Source organism: Acomys russatus, chromosome 22, assembly GCF_903995435.1.
Source record: "Acomys russatus chromosome 22, mAcoRus1.1, whole genome shotgun sequence".
Classification (NCBI taxonomy): domain Eukaryota; kingdom Metazoa; phylum Chordata; class Mammalia; order Rodentia; family Muridae; genus Acomys; species Acomys russatus.
In genome coordinates, this window is record NC_067158.1 from 54607712 (window position 1) to 54625974 (window position 18263).

Here is an 18263-nt window from a genome sequence, read left to right on the forward strand (position 1 = left end):
GATGCACAGGGAAGGGAGGAGCTAGCAAACGTCGGGACACCTCACTGTGGATTCCCATGGGACTTGTGGTCCACAGAGGTAAGAGAGCCTCCACCCCACACTCAGGCCTGGGATGTGTCCCCTCCAAAGGAGACATTCTTCATCATGTCCTCCGCTAGACTATCCCCTAAGTATGACCTGCTCGGCCCATGTTGTTTTACTTGCCCACCCAATGAGCTTGTGGGCAAGCAGAAAAAAAATGGTCACTAGCCACAATACTGGAAGTGTGTCCAGGTGTGAGCCCAAAGCAAAGAGGAGCTCATCCTTGGGTCTGTCTCTCCACTAGGTTGGCACTTCTCAAAATGCATTTCCTCTACCAAACATCCTTTTTTTTTTTTAAAGGGACAGCACTGAAGAATGTTGGAGCGTCAAGTGCCCACACTGTCGATTCAGAGCATTTTAAAAAGTGTATAAACACCTTGAATTTCATGGGTATGGCCTATCCACGGATAACACCCCTCAAGGAGGGAGGGAGGGCTCCCTGGCTGTGCTGTGGCTGTAACAGATACTGCATTCTGGCTAGCCACCCAGGAAACTTAAGAGAACACAACAAAGTACCAAATTGCCACTCTTTAAGAAATAGGTACAATGTGGCAGGGGACCCAAACATGGCCGTCACATTTACTCCCCAGCATGCTGAGTCATTTGTTCAGCCATCAGTGAGAGAGACCCGGCAGAGTGACCATTATTTTCTGCCACCCGGCCCATCCCCTTCCCCAAACAGGACCAACACAGAAGTAGGTTAGGGGCCCAGATGCAACCAGTCTCGGGTGCAAATGATGGTGATAAAAAGTTAAACAAAATAAAGTCTGCCTTCTGAGGCACAGAAGGCTGTGAGGATGGTGACGCCATGGAAGAAGCGGTGAGTTGTGCCAGACACATGGAATGCCAGGAAAGGGAGAAGTGAAAAATCGCTGGTTACCTCTCTCTGAGTCCGGGAAGGCATGAAGGAAGAGCAGAAACAGCAGGTTAGCATCCACACTGCATCCAGTCTACAATAGCAGCGCTCAGCACCGACATCCCTTCGGATTCCCCAACTCTGTAGCCATAAATAGCCTTTCTGTGCTTATTTTAGCCCTATCACCCAGAAGAGTTTATTTCGAGCCACCGTACGATGAAGCCAAGAGTTGCCAGCTGAATTTGTAGAGGCAACAGATCAGCCGGGGGAGGTAACCATGCTTAAAATATCACCGTCAAATACAGGAGGCTGTTTGCAGGGAAACACTGGCAGGGAGCTAGGGAATGTAGCTTCACTCTCCAGCCCCAGATTCTCACAATTAAAAAAAAAAAAAAAAAAAAAAAAAAAAAGAACCAATAAACATACAGAACCGATGAGACAGCTGCAGCCTTACCTGCTTCACAGCACCTGAACTTTCTATTAGAGCTGCGGTCATGACACCCAGGTGCAGCCAAGATGCCCAGGTGCTTTAGTGAAGCCCTTAGGGGGCGACGGGGAGGGGCATGGAGCAGAAGTGGGACAGGAAAGAGACAGGATATGAAAACTTCCAGGGTGTGGGTACAGAGCAGTGCCAAGAAGGGGTGCGGGTATAGAGCAGTGCCAGAGAAGGGGTACACGTACAGAGAAATGCTAGCGAAGGGAGGAAGGGAAAGCAGAAGGGAGTTGGGAGCATGTGTGTGGCAGGGACAGGGGGAGGTGGAGACCGATGGACGGATGGACGGACGGACATACACTACAGCAGCAAGTTTCGAGTTTCATTCTCAGAGCTACCCTGAGTTGCCAGTCGACCCTAGAGATGTCACTGAGTCCTCTATCCCTCTCTGCTGTGAGAGGCAGTACAAAAGGGTCCAAAGACAGTGTCCTCTAAGTGACACAGGCGCTCTGCACACCAGCATTCTGAGGAGGCCGAGGGCTGGATAGCTAAGCCATGAGAAGAGACGCAGGGACCCGCTCCCTCCTACACGCCAGCCCTGCAGCTGTTGTCACCCGGGGCCAGCAGGGACCTGAGCATGGTAGTTAAAATGTAGTCAAGTACACCAGACGGTGAGCTAGGAAGGTGGAGGGAGCCATCACACTCCACCTCAGAACGATTACTTGTGCCGTACTACCACATGGGGGCTGGGATGCGTGCCCACAATCCCAACTGGAAGTTGCAAGGTCTCAGATGAAAAGCCATGAAAAAGGTTTGAGTGCATTTAAAAACTGGCACTGTAAGAAGGTGCTGAGGCAGGCCAGGCGGTGGTGGCACACGCCTTTAATCCCAGCACTTGTGAGACAGAGGCAGGTGGACCTCCAAGTTTGAGGCCAGCCTGGTTTACAGAGCGAGTTCCAGAACAGCCAGGGATAACACAGAGAGACCCTGTCTTGAAGCATTCCCCCTTCCCACCCCCGCAAGAGGCTGAAATAACATAGCACACAAATTGTTACCTTGGAGGGGAAGATTACGGAGGATTTTAGTCAACATATCTATGTGAATGGTATACAACAAGCACAAAAGCATGTAACACATCTATCTCCATATTCCTGGAAAATCACCATCATCACCATAGGCCAAGTGCTAGCATTTATGACTACAATAACACACTCTATCTATACACTGAGCTCTGGTGTCATATGGTCTGTGCAGGCCTTACCAGCAACCTGACAAGGCCATTAGTATGGTGTTCTTGGACACAGGAGAGAACAATTTCAAAGAGTCTGAGGAACTTGGCCAGCAATGCCATGGCGAAGACAGTGTTTGTGACTGCAAGTTTCTCCTGGCCTGCCTTTCAGGCTGAACAAGTTTGCTTAGGGTGCGGCCAAAGGGCATGACAAGGAATCTGGGTTCTTGGAGGTTCAGGGAGCTCAAGCTTCCAGGAGAGACTCTTTAGGTGAAGGAGGTAGAGTTGGGGGTCTTCTAGGATGGCACTTACCTGCTCACTGTCAATTTACCAGGTTCTCCCATGTGCCCAGTTCAGAGTATTAGATGGCACACTCCTGCCCCAGGTGACCCATCAGTGACGAGGGGACAGAGACACTAGCTCAGGGTATTCATGAGAAAAGTGGTTCAATGAGTTGGCATTTAAGCAAGATGCAATGACCTGCATTCTGGGGAGCTGGAAGCACAAAGTCATGTGATGGGTTCCTGTCTCAGGCAGGCTGTGGTGATGGGTTCCTGTCTCAGGCAGGCTGTGGTGATGGGTTCCTGTCTCAGGCAGGCTGTGGTGATGGGTTCCTGTCTCAGGCAGGCTGTGGTGATGGGTTCCTGTCTCAGGCAAGCTGTGGTGATGGGTACCTGTCTCAGGCAGGCTGTGGTGATGGGTTCCTGTCTCAGGCGGGCTGTGGTGATGGGTACCTGTCTCAGGCGGGCTGTGGTGATGGGTACCTGTCTCAGGCGGGCTGTGGTGATGGGTACCTGTCTCAGGCGGGCTGTGGTGATGGGTACCTGTCTCAGGCGGGCTGTGGTGATGGGTACCTGTCTCAGGCGGGCTGTGGTGATGGGTTCCTGTCTCAGGCTGTGGTGATGGGTACCTGTCTCAGGCAGGCTGTGGTGATGGGTTCCTGTCTCAGGCGGGCTGTGGTGATGAGTTCCTGTCTCAAGCAAGCTGTGGTGATGGGTACCTGTCTCAGGCGGGCTGTGGTGATGGGTTCCTGTCTCAGGCGGGCTGTGGTGATGGGTTCCTGTCTCAGGCGGGCTGTGGTGATGGGTACCTGTCTCAGGCGGGCTGTGGTGATGGGTTCCTGTCTCAGGCAGGCTGTGGTGATGGGTTCCTGTCTCAGGCGGGCTGTGGTGATGGGTTCCTGTCTCAGGCGGGCTGTGGTGATGGGTACCTGTCTCAGGCGGGCTATGGTGATGGGTTCCTGTCTCAGGCGGGCTGTGGTGATGGGTTCCTGTCTCAGGCTGTGGTGGGCACCATTTGACCTTGAGGGCCTAGTTGGAGGTTCTCGCAGGGGAAGGCATCTACCTGTACACCCTTGACTGAAGGGTGGCCCTCCTCTACTGGAGAAGGTCGTCTTCAACAGAGCATGCAGCTCTGGAAGTGGACATGTGGGACAGCGAGGGACATTTATCTAGCTAGCCACACAAGCTGAACCAACCACGGGAATCAATGAGATGACAGATACCCATCTTGCCCTCACATCTACAGCAGGTGCCATCTGAGGGAGACTGTCTCTCATGGGAAGGCGTTCACCTAGGAAGGAGATGTTTCTTAGACTCACTGGATGTTCCTTGGAATATTGCCTGCGGCTGAGGTTCCTCTGTACTGTCCCTGCCCTGCTAACAAAGGCAATCTTTTAAGAAAAATATTTACTTATTATAATTTATTCACATTACACCCCGATTGTTATCCCCCTCGCTCTTATCTTCCCGTTCCCACCCTCCCTCCCTCTTCTGCGCTACTCCCCTCAAATCGTGGGCATCAGAGCTCATGTCAGAGGCCATCCCCACCCCGCCTCCCGACACACACACACACACACACACACACACACACACACACACACACGTGGAGAGTGAGCTGTCCATCCGCTACATCTGCACAGGGGGGTCTAGGTTCTCTGCTTGCCATGCCCTTGGTTGGTGCATCAATTTGTGCAGCCCCCCCCCCCACCCCCGTGTCTAGATCTCTCGGCCTTGATGGTCCCTGTGGAGTTCCTGACCTCTCCGGGTCCTTCTATCCACCCACTCTTTCATACAACTCTCAGCGCTCCGTCAAGGTAACTTTCTTTAGTTCCATGATGCTCTAGACAAAATGCATTCCTAGCATGTCCTTACGGTCAGTTTCTTTTTTTAAGAACAACAAAATGATCTTTAGGAAGAACAAGCAAGCGATGTTTCTTTGATTCAAAATAATTTACAGCAAAAAGCTCTTAATTTCTCTCCCTTCACAGATGCCTATGTCTGGTGTATGACAACTTTGTCCAGCGGCCCTAAAGACTTAGAATAGGAAGTTTTTTCTGTGTGTAGCCTTGGCAAGGGACTCATTTGAACAAGAAACACCGACACGCAGCTCTGTGCTTCCCCCTGTAGAAAGAACTGGGGAATGTCTAAATAGAGTTAATTCTTTGGAGGCTTAAGAGATACTGCCTGTTCTAAGTATTGAAGTAAAACCAGCCACAAGTAGAGATGTCAGGGGAGTGATGAAATGCCACTCAGCCACCCCAAAGAGTCCCAGCCAGCAGCAGCTGCTCTACCACTCAGTGCCCTCACAAGAAACAACAACACCAACACCAACACCCATCAGCCCAGAGCTGGGCTGTTACACAAGATGAGGGTAGAGGAGGCTAAAGCTAGTTGCCCGTAAGCCCACCCCCTGCTCGGTGTAACGAGGCCAGTGGGAAGCATCAGGCCCTGCAGTCAGTTCCAGCAGAGTCGCTCGCCAGGGCTGCCATGAGCAGCACGCGCCTGCCGCAGCCCCTTGGAAAAACAAATGCAGGAAAACTGGCCATGCTTTCCTTAACGTAAACCTGAGACAACAGAACTACTTGGCACGCGCAACTGGCATTCTTGAAAATTCCTGAAAGACAACAGAAACAGCACGCCAGAGTGGCACAGTATATAGTATGGTTCTCTGGAAGAGGACATCATCATTTGGGCCCTGGCCGAGCCATTTCCTACTCAAGCAATAACACAGCTGTCCCTTTCTCACACCCCGAGCTCACAAGGAGGTTTCTGCTATGCCCTGCTTACGTCCACTGCTGTGGAACCTATACAGGTGCTTTCTAAAATACTTTTCTTCATCACTGCGGGTCGTTGGACACTCTGGGCCCAGAATCACCATCCCGTACATGACAGTGAACTGTGATGGGTTCACTGGTTTTTCGAGACAGGGTCTCTCTGTGTAGACTGGCTATCCTGGACTCGCTTTGTGGACCAGGCTGGCCTCGAACTCACAGTGATCTGCCTGCCTCTGCCTCCCGAGTGCTGGGATTAAAGGTGTGTGCCACTGCGCCTGGCCAAATTCACTGTCTTACACCTGCTATTGCACCTGGAAGTCCATTCTGCTGCCAAGCTTCACAGCCTTAGTAACTGACTTTTATTAGCTGTTTTTCCTTGGTTGGGGCACTTGGTTTCTCGGTTCTCCAACTCCATCTGTAACATGGACAACCAGTAGGACACACATCTTAACAGCTGGGGAGTTAGGTCTGAGTTGATCAACAGAGAGCTCCTGAGCTATCGTGGGTGGCGGTGTCAATCTGATGTGAATCTATGGGGGCGGGGTGCCAAGAAAGGCAGGTCTGCCCCCCCATAACTTGCTTTGAATCATGACCTCTTTTGTGACCTGAAGAGACAGTCCACAAGGAGGGCCTGCATTGCAATTTTTACGTTTAGTTCTAGAGGGGCTCGGAGCTGAAAAGGTCCAGCAGAGCCCTGCGGAACCTCCACCTTGCCGGTGGAAAAAAAAAAAAAAAACCTCAGAACTGAAATGCATAACAAGTTTATGCAAATTTCCCATCTGGTTTCTGGCGAGATTCACGTGCTTTCTTCCCTACAGCTGAGGATGACAGAGACACCTGCCTTGAGCCACCGTCCTTTCTACCGTCCTACCTGCTCCTGCTACAGGCCAGCCCCAGTGGCAGCCATTAGCTGGAACAGGAGAGAGTGTGACTGAGGATTTACTATGGGGTAGGGATATTAAAATTCAAGGCACATTCTTCTCAGCAAAGGGCTTCTAACGATACCAGCGAGAAGACACAACAGCCAGCAGGCAGCTCGCTGATGAGGGGACATACTCTGAAAAGCAGCCATGAACCCTGAGTGCTTTTTTTTCCTTCCCTCCAGAAAAAGTCCATGCTGTGAGGAGTTGAGGGGTCCCAGCTCCCCTTTGTGTGGCGTTACAGACCAGAAGTGAAACACAGAAATCTGTCTCTCTGACGAAAAGAAAATTTAACATTTAGTTTCCAAACAACACGGGTAACTCATTCTGTGCTACAGTTTGAATGGAAAAGTGTGAGATCATTAAGGAATACAATTATGTAGATTATACATGAACACTGAAGGCATGGCTTTCTTTCTGAAAGCAGAAACCATAAAACAGAGGCACGTGCTTCTATCTGATTGCATAGAGGAATGCCTGTCGTAGGGAACACGGCAGCTCTCCTAACTGTGCCAAGAAGTGCCTGGAGTGTTAAAATCTCTGGCAAGGACCGAGACAAAACTCCTGGTAAAGAAAGAAAAGAGGTGACGTGCTGGGCATGTGACTCTGTGGCACTATGCTTAGATAGTGGAAAACAAACACAAAACCCAGGAAGCAAAGCCATGCTGTGCCTGAGGGTGAGTTCTCTCGGCTGTAAACCTGGCTATCTAGAGTCTCTTTTGGGTAAGCCATACCTTCAATCGCTTTTTGGGTTTTCAAGGTAACTTGGGGCTATCACTATATAGCCCGACCTCGTTTCTTTGGGTGGATGGGAGGAATGTTAGGGTAAATAAGACATCAAATGGGTTTTGTCATCTCCCACTTAGATGCAAATATTCCTGGCAATCTATAAATTTAATAGTGTCTCAAGAACATTAGCATTAGAAAGAATAGTTCCTGCTGCTGAAATAAGCACATGCAGTCTTGTGGGGTATGTTTTATAAATGGGAATCCAAGGTCTGGGGAGCTTAAGCAAACCTGCTGTAACCCCACAGCTGGCAGATGGTGATCTCCTCTGAGTCTGGGCTGCCCCTTCCCGAGCTCACCCTTACCCTGTCCCCGTTCTGTGTGTCCTGAGGGAACCTGGCACCGAGCACGCTCTCATTAGGTGACTTTGCTTACATTCCCTCTCCTACAGGAGACGTGGCCTTAGTTTTGTGGCTCTTCTCTCTCCCCCTTCCTCTTCTGCCTCCTCCTTTCGCGTCTCTTGTTTTTCCCTGTCTCTGGCTCTCTCTGTCCCAACCAGACCATGGTTCTTCACTGCTGATGCCAACAACAGTAATTAACTGCTGGGTTTGGCTTAAGTTTCCTTCCTTCTTCTCCCATTATGCCCCAGTCTACAATCACCCCCAAAGTCCCTGCCTTCCCAACCCTGCAACCCCGGGCTCCCAAACATACCGGTCTCTTCCTGCTTTGGAACGTTGTCTATTGCCCATCGCCACACGTTCTGTGCAGGTCCCCCTTGGTCACTCTGGCCTCCAACCGGCTCCACTGTCCCCACTTAAGAGCTAGCTTGAACCGTATGAATGAATGACTCGTAAGTTCTCCCCCCATGTCCTACAACCAGAAAATAAAGTCGGACCGAGTGAAGCCTTTCCGGCTGGCGTGGGACAGCCAGTCAGCAGCCCTTCGGAGTGAACGAATAGCTGAACTCACGGCTGCTGAGAAACCTGGGAACTCTGCCTCCCGGCTGGCTGGATTGCTTCTTCTCTTACTGTTATTCCTCACAGATGGTCCTTTAAAAATGACATAGGTTCATAATGCAATTTCATGTCATCTGAAGTCATGTTAAGAAGATGGGCTAGAGAGATGGCTCAGTGGTTAAGAACACTGTCTGCTCTTCCAAGAGGTCCTGAGTTCAGTTCCCAGCAACCACGTGGTGGTTCACAACCATCCAGACTAGGATCTGATGCCCTCTTCTGGCCTGCAGGTGTATATGCAGATAGGGCACTCATATACATAAATAAATAAGTCTTTTAAAAAAAGGAGGAGGAAGAGGAGGAGGAGGAAAAGAGGAAGAAGAAAAAGACAACGACGACACCCCCCACTTCACTGCAGCGGCAGGAGCTGAGCTCTTGGAGGCTCATTAATCTCTTGTGACTATCAGAAAGCAAAGCGCACCTGTGCTCCTATTATCTCCAGCAACATCGACAACGATGTTTCTAGGGTCCTTAACCAGATTCCTTCTTTGGGACATTTGTCTAAATGAAAAATAGTTCCTCTGCTCCTACAAATACACAACACATACATATAGATTTCTATCAAGATTTATTGGCTCCACAGATAATTTTCTTTATGTTTGTGCTCTGAGAAATAAACTTTAGCTTGTGACTCAGGGGAAAGACCCAAGATAACACGCGTGCTGAAAGAGCAGATGGTGGAAAGCTGCGGGAGATCCCGAGAGTGTCCCTGGACAGGCATGGCACCCCGGCAAGAGTCACTCTGATAGTGTGACGTGTTTATGTTCTTCCTATATAGTAAGTTTACTTACTATTTTTAAGCTGCGTGTGCGTGCGTGTGTGCACATGCGTGGTATGTGTCCGTGTGTGTGGAAATCAGAGGACAACTTGTAGGAGTTGGTTTTCTCCTTCCGCTATGTGGGGTCGGGGGTTGAATTCAGATCCCGTGCATGCATGCATGCGTGAGTGTGTGTGTGCGTGCGTGTGTGTGTGTACACGTGCTTGTGCATCGTTTCTATTATGGGAATGTACACACAAATGCATACATACATTTTTGGGAGGTAGCTATATTTGAGGTTTGGCTTGGAGCCTTGCACAGGCTAGAAATGGGCCTCACTCTCAAGCTGTTTCTCTAGTCCTTCCTTTTGAGTTAGGTGCTAAATTGCTCAAGCTGACTTTGGACTTTGGATCTTCCTTTCTCAGCCTCCCAGAGAGCTGGGATTACAGGCTTCTATCACTCGACCTGTCCTTAAAGTAAATCAAATCAAATCAATCAAACAAAATCAATATATCTTAAGAAAATAAAAACTGCAGTGCTGTCGATGCGTCAGTTCAGTTTTGCTGCCTGAGTCAGCCGTTTTGTTAATTGTCTGCAATGTTGATATATGGTAATTCAAACAGGCATAGCATGCTAAGAAGAAGTGTGAGGTTAAACAGCCTGATCCACAGAAATTCTCTTTGGAGAGGGTTTTACAGAACTAGATAAAGGAGACTGAACCTTCTAACTTCCCACAGGACTTCATTTCAGCTTCACTGTGGCGGCTTCTCCTCCTCCTCCTCCTCCTCCTCCTCCTCTTCCTCCTCCTCCTCTTTAAACTAATGTGGTCTCAGATCAGGGCTTAGCAAGTAAGGCCTTCCACAAGCATATTTCAAATGTATGGAAGCCATGACATCAAGCCTATAGCTGTAGGCTAAGGCTGTATTTGCTATGGGCAAGGCACCTTAGCCATGCAGAGGCTCACACACCAACTGCTTGGCCTCTGCCCGAGACACCTATGACCCCTGACCCCTGTCCTAGACGGCCTGACCCAGCAGCACAATGCACGAGGCAGTCAAGCATGAGCGGAATAATTTGTAGAGTGCCCAGTGCAAAACAGAAGCATACAGCTGCCTGAAGAAATTATTCAATGTTTCAAGATGGCATCTGATCCTAGCTTCACCAAAGAGAAGAGAAAAATCAGGATGGTACCAGCAGACCAGGTATGGCGCCTGGTGGCAGGGTGAGGCAGGAGGATAATTCTTATTAGAGAGAGACTCCAGAACTGGCTGGCCACTATTTCAGCAGGGCACTAGCTTATTTTGGGTGACTATAACAAAAATACCAGAGACTGGGTACTTTTCACAGGAAAGAAGTGTATTTAACTTACTGGAGGCCCAGGAGCCTTGCTCCAACTCTGCTCTGGTGACAGTCTCTGGCTACGCTAAATATGATGACGGCACCACAGGGTAAGCATAGGGTCACTTGGCAGAACAGGAAGCCAAAGAGATTTGGGAGAGTTGCTGGGCTCCCCTCTAAAACTCAGCTCTCATGAGACATCCCTGCACTAATAACTTACAGGACGCTGCCCTGCGACCTAATTTCTTTATACTAAAACCTAGCTCTTAAAGGCCTGTCACCTTAACATCAGCCAAGCAAGGACCAAGCTTCCAGCACATGAACCTCGGGGGATGACCTCAAGGTTCAACTATCATTAAGAACCAAAACGTAGGAAGAGGAGAGTCTCCCGTTTGTAAATCCTCCAGACTCCAAAAAAAGCCCAGGTGTGGATTATAGCTTAGTGGTAGACACAAAGCCCTGGGGTCAATGCCAGTCTCTGTCTCTCTCGTTTTTCTATCTTTGTCTGTCTGTCTGTCCTTCCTTTCTCCCTCTTCCCCTCCCTCCTTCTACGCCCCCCCCAACAAATACCAAGAAAAAAAAAATTATAGTAACTCTACATGCCCATCCTGAAAGACAGTATCCAAATAGATCTTTAATTCAGCCTTTTTTTTTTTTTTTTAATGTCCTAGCAGGCTGTGACTCTTAGAGTCTGTCAATGGGGTAGAGACGAAGACAAGAACACAGCCAACCCTCGGAAACAGCATGTGCAGGTAACTCAACAAACAGATGTGTACTCCGACATGACAGAATCAGGCCAACCCGGCCCTTATTGACAACTATGCTTTTGGCAGCTGCTTTCTGCTTTCCTTCTATCATAATTATTTCAACTGTCATAATTTATTCATCCCTTGACAAGCTTATAACTTGCAGGGTAACCAGCCCAGGCTTCCAGATCAGGAAGGCTGGCATCCCTACACACTCCTGCCCCTTCCCTGCTGCTAGCACTCTGACTGAAGATATAATATTTTTGTATCCATATAGTTTTACAAAACTAAAATTACTCTTGAGATCCATGTTTCCTGTCACAGGTGCCCTCAGCTTTTGGGTTCATAATTCTGTAGTGAAAAGGAGATGACAGGGAAATCTCTTCAGCAACTAAATACAAACTGCCCTCACTTAAAGGGACTCAACTTGACCATTTTTACAGCTTCCTGAAGGTGGGAAAGTGATAAAACCAGTGGAAACTGTACTTTGAATTTTGATTTTTTTCTCGGGCTACCAATACTTGGTACAAAGGTCTATTGCGATGTTGGGCAGTGAGCCATGGCTCACAGTAGGCCATGTGATCAAGAGAAAAAGCAACTAGCTGCACAGCGTGTTGGTTTGCTAAGCCACAGTGTCACTTACGGGCTTTAACGGCATTTATACTTATAATATTCTTAATTTACCAGGGGCTCACAGGGATACAAGCCCAAGTTAAGACAAAGAACCTCTGTATTTTATTTCCCCGTTTTTCACATACAAAGAAATGATCCTTCTAGCTTCCCAAATGCTACCGGATTTTCTGCAAGGATGCTACGGGGGTCCAGTCTTTTCATCTGACATACCTATAGAAGAGTTTTAATTATCTGTTAATAGAAATATAGAAAGTGGGAAACCATCATGGTTTCTTGTAAAAACCAGGAGCAAAGGCAAATAATTTCATATGTAGGTTTAAGTCTCTCTCTCCCCCCCCCCCTGTTTTTGAACCCCCTTTATTTTTAATCAAGAGCAGAGAGGGGAAAAATGCTTGAGGTCTGATAGCAAGTAGAAAATGACAGCCAAGAGCGCTGAAGGGTAAAAGTGTCCTGGAAAGCTAGTCAAACGCCTAAGAGTCTGCTGGGCTGCAGGAGACACACTGCAGGAAACAACAAAATGAAGTCAAGGTCTTGACATAGCATACATTTGAAGTGAGTCACTTCACTGCTTAATAACTCTGCCCTTGAACAATCATTACTTCCATTAACATGTATTCCCCACAGAAATAACCAAGGGATGCAGCTCACCGCCTTCCCACATCTCCCACATCCAACCCGTCAGTGCACTCTCTAGAGCATCTTCTCACCCTGGTTGTTTCTCTTTATGCCCTCCGCCGTGTACTGATGCCGGCTGGACCAGGACTGGCTGCCTGGACACTTGGCTCCCAGTATCCTTTCTGATAGCCCTCTCCAGAATCTTCTTGTATGAAGTAGATTAGATACTGGCATTCTCCTGGTTACCACTCTCCAAGAGGTCTCGTGACGAGAGAAACAAAAGTCAGATCTCCAACTACCAATAGAGGGCCCTGTGTGATCTTATTCCCACTGGTCTCTTCTCTCTGCGCTCGCGCGCGTGCAAACACACACATGCACACACTGGGTCTCCTTATTCCTCATTCTGTCATCCTGGCCTTCAAGCCCAACTCAAGCCTGATCTCCTGGGGTGGGCTGCCTCCTGATAGCCCCTCCCCACTGACCTACTGTCTGTTATGCCACGCTGTTGACTGTCTTCAAGAATGCCTAAGTCTATGTGATCTTGCGTCCAGAACGGTTTTTCCTGTGCGCCTTTGAGCACGGGCTGTCCCAATCTCAGTGAGCTTCCTCAAGTGTCTGACTCACAGACTTCCTAGAGCTGCCAAACACATTAACCTACAGATTACAACCATCAAGATGATTACAGGCAAACTCTAAAGCAGACACTGGAGAATTGGTATCTACATCTGTTCACTGCTATATCCAAAAGCTCAGTATTATATGAGACACAGGTACCATGCTAGGGCACAAGAGCCAATGGCCTAAGAACTCAGAAAAAAAGGAGTCATGGTTTGTGTTTAACATAGACATTTAACAAAGAAGAAATTATGCTTCCATTCAGTCTATTGGAGCTCGAGTTGGTGGGAGACCAAAAATCCAGATGAATGTGGGTCCCCACCCTGAAACCCAGCCCAGCACACTGGGGACTGTGGGAGATGTAAGGCTTGCTCAGTCAGTGGTGCACGATGGAATTCATTTTTCCCAGGGCTTGTTCAAGATGAAAGCTGCAAGGTGACAGTAAGAGACCAAACGACTCGTAGTTTCTGTATCAGATGAGAACCATACAGCTGAGTGAACAACGCTGCTGCTCACAGCCTTAGCTCTCGGCTCCGGTTCTGCTCACAGCCTTAGCGCTTGGCTCTGGTCACAGCCTTAGCACTCGGCTCCAGCTCTGGTCACAGCCTTAGTGCTCGGCTCCGGTTCTGCTCACAGCCTTAGCGCTCGGCTCCGGTTCTGCTCACAGCCTCAGCGCTCGGCTCCGGTTCTGCTCACAGCCTTAGCGCTCGGCTCCGGTTCTGCTCACAGCCTTAGTGCTCGGCTCTGGTTCTGCTTACAGCCCAGGCTGCTCTGAGAGGAGTCGAAGACTGGTGTAGGAAGGTCAAGACTGAGAGACCCACGGGCCTGGCTGGCATCTTCCCACCCCTTCCCTGGGTGGCGCCACCTGTTTTCACCCACAGCCCTGGCAGCCTCAGCTCACCTCACAGGGCACAGCAGTCAGGCCTCAGGGTCATTCACCTTACTCTCCCAGTATGTTCCAGTTCAGAAGACCTAAAATAGACTCCATGCCAACCCAGGGGGAGCCCCAAGAATGCAAGGAAGCACCCCCTATGCTTAGCACTCCATCCCAGAGACTAAGGCTCAGCATGCTGAAGTTCAATAAATGTTTGTTAAAGAAATAAACTACTCCCCAACCATTTAAATGCTACAAGAACTAAAAATAATGTGGTCATTCTTTACAAAGCGGGATTGCTACTGCTGAGTAAAGAACCAAGAACCATGGCACCTTTTTTCCTAGACAGTGGTTGATGCTTGACGGAAATTTTCCTCCATTAGGCTTAATTCCCATCTCAGTTTTGGGGACACGGTCAAGGGCAATTTTACAAAATTATTCATAAAAATGGGCAATTACAAATTTCAGGTTGGTTTTCTTGACACCATTTTCTGCCTCCAAGTTCTTGTGAAAGATATCTCCTCCAAAGGAAAAGATCTTTCCAAAGGCAAATAACTAAGACAGAAGTAGCAAAGATCTGAGTGTTAGGTAGAGAACTTACAAAACGCCCTTGTGTCAGGACAAGGCTCCAGGAGAGATGAGAGTGCTCAGTGGTCTGGGAAAACCAGGAGAAAGCAGCAGAGTTCCCACTAACCTACAGCCCCCCTCGCCCCCCCCACCCCCCCTCCCGTGTCAGGCCGGCCGCAGCTGTGGAGTTATCAAAAGGAGCAAAGACTAACGGGCCGCTCCTCCCGCCTCCTCCTGTCTCCTCCCACCCAGAGCAGTAATGAAGATTCATAGCTACACATTCACTATGGAATCAATAGATGTGCCTGGTTACAGTATTGGGAAAGGGAAACGGGTAACTGCTAGAAAAGGCGCAGATTCCTGAGGAATTTAATCAAGTTGTTGTAAGCAATATTTAAACCGTTGTGTTTTTCTTTTTCAGAACACTACTTTTTCAATGCCAAGGACATGCATGCGATAAGTTGGCCGTGTTTTTACGTTTTGGGAATTTGAGGCATTTTTCTACCCATGGGAATCATACCCAATATCCTACCACATAAATAAAATTACTTGGAAATGAGGTTTTTCTACACAAAGGATATTGCCTTTAATTCAAATACTGCAATTTTTAAAAACCTGTATTTTTTTCACTCTTAATTTAGAAAAGATGTACATGAACATTTCCAGGGGCACATGTGAGATAAATACACTCATCCACAGGACACTGGCCATAACAGGGATGCCTAGCACTGACCATCTCTAGTTCAACACTTCCTGCCGCGAAGGTTAAGTGAGATTAAAGGAATGCCTCCCAGACTCATTTCAAACAACCGGGAGTCTTCCCTCCGGAGTGGCAGGGCGACCCCTCCTCGGTCCAGCTGGCCGCCCTCCTCCAGGCATCGCGCTCAGCGCAGCGTGGGCAGGGAGGCTGCGGCCTTTGTCCCGCGTGTCTCCGGGACCCACCTCGTTACCCGCCAAGCCGCGTACCCCATGCACCTGCAGACAAAGGCGCGCCACCCCTCCCCAACTTCCTCACCTTGGGTTCTCGGTCTACCAGTTACCGGGGCAGGATAGAGACGCTGTCGAGGCTCTAGGACGAGGACCAGGTGCCCTAGCCAAGCCCGATGGGTGCACTGGCTTAAGCGAGCGGCGGCGGCGGCAGCAGCGCGCGGTTGGTCCTCGCGTCTCAAATTCAAGCCAGCAGCTCCCGCGCCGCCCCGCGCCGCCCCGCCCCGCCCCGCCCACGAGGCCGCCGCCGCCCATTGGCTGCCGAGACTGGGCTCTCCTGGGGCGCTCCAGCCAGGTGCTCTGGCCAGGTGCTTGGGCAGGTAGGTACTTCAGCTGCAAAGGGTCTTTCGTGCAAAGGGGTGATGCAAACCCATAGGCCTGTGACTAACACTCCCCTTTACACCACCTCAGGACTTGTAAAGAAAGTTAATTCAGACCCCGGTGTGTGTGTGTGTGTGTGTGTATTAATATGCACAGTCAGAGAGCCTCCACAACAGACTCTGTGACAAAGCAGAAAGTAAAGGAAATGCACAGATTTCGGAAGCGAGCCCAAGGCGAACTGAGCTGGACAGCACGCTACGGACTACCTGCTAATTTGCACAAAGCCCCCACCACAGCGATTCACCGCTCCAACCCTGCTGACCGCACTTCTTAGGAAGGGCTAAGAGCCAAGCCTACGCTGGCACTCTTCACGTCACCCTTTCTAGCTGACAGCCCCTTCTCCCTCCCCCATTTACATGGAAGCAGAAACGTGTCCTGTTGGACAAGTGACAGCATTTTAAATGGAACTGGAGGTCAAAATGGAAGTCTGAAAGGAAAAGGAGAGCTCATTTGTTGATTACACCGTGTGCATGGAATAATTCCTTTGTCTAATTGGGCTGGCAAGAGTAAGTTATTTGATTGATTTATTAACAAAATGAAGTAGAAGATGACATTGGCTGTGCTCCCTTCAAACTCCCACACAGTCCTTGTGCAGAGAAAAGAGCAGGAAACAGGAAACAGACATAGAATGAAGGAGTGTGTTAAAACTAGAAAGTCTGTCTGATTTGGAGACGCACACCACAACAGGTGTGCTTGGGATCTCTTCTCAATGCTCACGTTTTAAAACGGGACCAAACATTTACTTATCTTTTCAATATTTATGATGTGCACCTGCTAAGTGCGCGATCTGCGCTGACAAGATCGCTTTCTAGTTAGCAGGTGTCTTTCCAGGGAGGGCGCTATTTAACTCACAGTGATCAGAGTCTACAACCTGTGCTACCTCTGTTATCTAAAAGGCTTAACTCAGAATCACCTACAGCCACCGCAAGGTTTGGACGCAGTCCAGCCTGAAAGCGGCAGCGGGTGGGTGTGAGGTTCAGCAGCCAGGACAAACTGTCGCCAAGGCTGGAGAAGATGAACTGATTTCACAGCTTTGCACCTGCTCCCACTTCCAAGGCGGCTCTCCTCCGACACACACCATTCTAGAGTGGGTTTCTGCTCTCTCTTACTACTCTCCAAACTGTGTCATCCCCCCCCGCCCGCCCCTGCTCCCCTTGCGCTACCACCCTGGCGCTCACACTACTATTCTCTCACTAGGATGGCCGCAGTAGTGTTCCAAGTCTCCCTGCCTTCCTTACTGCCCCTAACAGTTTTCATACAATCACACATGGGTCCCTTTAAAAACGTGTTCTCATGGTGGCACATGCTTGTAATCCCTGCACTAGAGAGCCGGAGGCAGGAGGATCAGGAGTTCAAGGCCAGGCTCAGCTACACAGTGAGTTCAAGGGCAGCCTGGGCTACATGAGGCCCTATCTTGAAAAAATAAATAATAATTACGAGCATCCATGGCCCTTGCTCTTAACCCTGTCCCCCCGCTGCCCTGTTCTTCTGCAGTGGAAATGAAGATCCACAGCTATTTCCGGGGCCTCTGAGGTCTCATGGGTTCTGATCAAATGGTTCTTGCTCTTTCTTCTGCCTTTGTCTTCTTCTAGTTCCCCCCCAGGACCTCTGCACTAACGGGTTCCTCCTCCTGAAATGCCTCCCTATGCCATCTGCCTGGCCAGTCTTTCCTCCACTTTTCAGATCTCAGCCCACATGTCAACTGCTTTAGAAAATGTTCCCAGGGGCTGGAGAGATGGCTCAGGAGTTAAGAGCACTGGCTGCTCTTCCAGAGGACCAGAGTTCAATTCCCAGCACCCACATGGTGCCTCACAACCATCTATCACGAGATCTGGTGCCCTCTTCTGGCATGCAGGTATAAATGCAGGCAGAGCACGATATACATAATACGTAAATAAATCTTTTAAAGAAAAGAAAAAGAAAGCTGGGCGTGGTGGCACATGCCTTTAATCCTAGCACTCAGGAGGCAGAGGCAGGCGGATCACTGTGAGTTGGAGACCAACCTGGTCTACATAGCAAGTCCATGACAGCCAAGGCTAAACAGAGAAACCCTGTCTCGAAAAGCAAAAACAAAAACAAAAACAAAACAAAAGAAAAAGAATATGCTCCCAACTGGCAGCACTTTCACAGCTTACTACTGGTCTTCCCCCACAGCCTGTGCCGTGGCTTGGCCATACACATTTGGCTCATCATCACTCACTACTCACTCCACTTGGCTGTGAGCTTTATAGGTAAACAGTAGTCTGTTGTTCTTGTGTGGTAAAGAATATAAGCTTGGGCACAGAGAGCCTTGGCATCTTTTGTTCTCTAAGGTCTTGGGAGGCCATGCCTCCGGTGGCGTTTGCTGGAGACCTTGGGTGTTGTAGCATTAGCTCTGCCTTCGCAGGTGCCAGAGACTGAGAGCAGCACCCCCTACCCTCCTATCCCCACCCCTGGCA

General features: G+C 49.4%; 1 protein-coding gene across 11 annotated transcripts in view; it reads right to left on the bottom strand.

Annotated features, from left to right (window-relative positions):
* The window catches only part of Apbb2 (amyloid beta precursor protein binding family B member 2), a 315732-nt gene that overhangs the window by 17489 nt on the left and 279980 nt on the right, over positions 1-18263 (bottom strand). The window contains exon 1 of one of the 11 annotated variants that reach the window (XM_051165214.1): positions 15473-15589. The exons of 9 other annotated variants lie outside the window; for them this stretch is intronic. The gene's annotated coding sequence lies outside the window, so the exon portion shown is untranslated. Of the gene's footprint in view, positions 1-961; positions 1113-15472; positions 15590-18263 lie in introns of those variants that run through there. One more of the 11 variants, XM_051165213.1, reaches the window with a different exon arrangement.